The sequence below is a fragment of the Propithecus coquereli genome, unplaced genomic scaffold (genome assembly GCF_000956105.1).
Source record: "Propithecus coquereli isolate 6110/MARCELLA unplaced genomic scaffold, Pcoq_1.0 Scaffold7807, whole genome shotgun sequence".
Lineage (NCBI taxonomy): Eukaryota > Metazoa > Chordata > Mammalia > Primates > Indriidae > Propithecus > Propithecus coquereli.
In genome coordinates this window covers 5,424-7,591 of record NW_012153960.1, presented here as the reverse complement: position 1 = coordinate 7,591, position 2,168 = coordinate 5,424, and the positions used below count along the sequence as shown (strand labels likewise).

The window sequence follows — 2,168 nt, the reverse complement described above, 5'->3', positions numbered from 1 at the left end:
AAAGTCTATAGATTAAAAGAGGATGGCCTCCCCTTCCCGCTCAACCGCTGTGAACGCATCAAAGCGAATCCTTCTAGAACTTCCTATGTGTTTATACACAGATCTGATTAAATAGTTAGGTTCGGTGTGTATGTGTGTATTATCACCGTATCTGTTTTACCCAAACGGGCCTGCTTGGCAGCATGATTTTATTAATATCATTTAGTACCGGGCTTCGAGGATCTTTCCCAAAGGGCTGTGTTTCATAGCCGGAATTTACTCACTTGAACTGGTGCCTAATGGTCCATAAAAGAGGCCACTTTCTTGGTCCGCTCCATCGCTGATGGGTGTTTATGATGTGCTGTGAAACTTCACACGGGAGCCCTCGGCCACACTGATGCTGCCGCAGGGAGACGAGTTCCAGGGCACGGGCCTGTTGGAGTGAGGGGCCCCGTGGAGTGGGGACGGTTGGACAGGCGGGGGTCGGGGGGGCTTGGGGCCGACTCACTTTTCATCCTCTGGATGTTTGGGCTTCCTCAAGCTGCCCACCCCCGAGACAGCTTCCGTTGCTGCCCTCCAGGTCACGTGGCTTAAAGTTTCCTCATCTGCGACCCAGCGGTGACCATAGCACTGAACACCAGGGTCCTTGTGAGTGTTCAATGGCTAAATATGCATGTAAAATGCTTAGACGCCTGGCATGTGAAAATGCTGGGTGGTATTAAAAATATTTAATAGCTGTACAGCACCAGCACCCGCTGGTCGGAAGTAGTGCCAACTGGTACAGAAGCATTTCGCTATTTTAACAACCGTGTACAGGTGAAAATTAAAAAAATAAGAAACCGGAGAAGAAAAACGCCATCTGTTCCGTGCCTGGGTCAGAATAGGGCCATGCCCCTCCTTCTCAGGATACCAGAAGGGTTTTTCTTGCCTCTTTTCCTCAATTCTAAATTGCGTAGTTTTCTCTAATGTCTAATCTAATGTGATGCGAAGCAGGTTTTTCGTCTTGGTAGAGGAGCCCTTTGACGTGGTCTCAGGGCCAAGGGTAGGACATGTGAGGTCCTAGGAGGGTTGGTCCACCCACCCTCAGGAGGCCCGTTTTTAATAGATGGTGGTGTTGAGTGACAGTCCAATGCTGGGGCCAGCCCCCCGACGTGGCGTTGATTGCCCCTCTCTCTCGGAAGGTGGCGCAAATGAAGAGCAAAGACAACCGGATCAAGCTGATGAACGAAATTCTCAACGGGATCAAAGTGCTCAAGCTTTACGCCTGGGAGCTGGCGTTCAAGAACAAGGTGCTGGCCATCAGGCAGGAGGAGCTGAAGGTGCTGAAGAAGTCGGCCTACCTGGCGGCCGTGGGCACCTTCACCTGGGTCTGCACACCTTTCCTGGTGAGTGAAACCGAATGTTTCCTGGCCCATGTTGCTTCCTGTTTTGTTTTGTTTTCACACCTAAGTATTTTCTAAAGGTCACTGTTTGACTGAGAACGTCCCTGACCACTTTTTAAAAAAACTCTTCCTTTATTCTCAACACTTAACATCTTTCAGCCAACCGGTCGGGGAACTGTATATTACCTGTTCGCCGTGACATAAGGGGTTTGTTTGTGCCAGGATGTGAACCAGTTCTCTGCTTCCTTTGTCGAGAAAGTCTTATGAGAAAAAAATGTTCGCTGAACTAAACAGCGTGCTCAGTGCTGTAGTGCTCGTTCCTCACCTTGGTACGAACTGGTCCCAAAGTGCGGATTGTCAGCGACCTGTGGACCACGTGCCCAGTAGCACTGCCAGACACGCTCTAGAATGTATATATTTTGCTTATTGTCTGTCTCTCCCCGCTAGGATGTCAGCTTCAGGAGGGCAGGAATTTTTGTCTTTTCTGTTGACTGCTATGTCTTCCATGCCTAAAACAGTGAACAGTAGGTGCTCAGAAAATATTTGTTGTTCACTGTAAAAAAAAAATTTCAAATCATACAGAAAGATACAAAATGAAAGGTATATTATCCTCGCCTCTATCTGTCCCTCTTCTGCAAAGTGACAGTTTTGTGTATCTTTTCAGAGAAAAATGTGTAAGCACATAGGTATTCAAAAAATATTTCTGATGTGTTCAAATGGAATCATACCATACATGGCGTTCCGTGTCTTTTTTTGTGCTGAATAACGTGTCTCCTCTTGGTTCAGGCAGTCAGAGCTGCTTTGTTT

At 47.6% G+C, this 2,168-nt stretch overlaps 1 pseudogene across 1 annotated transcript; it reads left to right on the top strand.

Moving 5' to 3' along the window:
• The first annotated feature begins 961 nt into the window (after window positions 1–961).
• Window positions 962–1,368, top strand: LOC105825127 (annotated as a pseudogene). The gene is made up of 2 exons (XR_001138244.1): window positions 962–1,021; window positions 1,122–1,368. The product of XR_001138244.1 is annotated as a multidrug resistance-associated protein 1 pseudogene (transcript).
• Window positions 1,369–2,168: the final 800 nt, after the last annotated feature.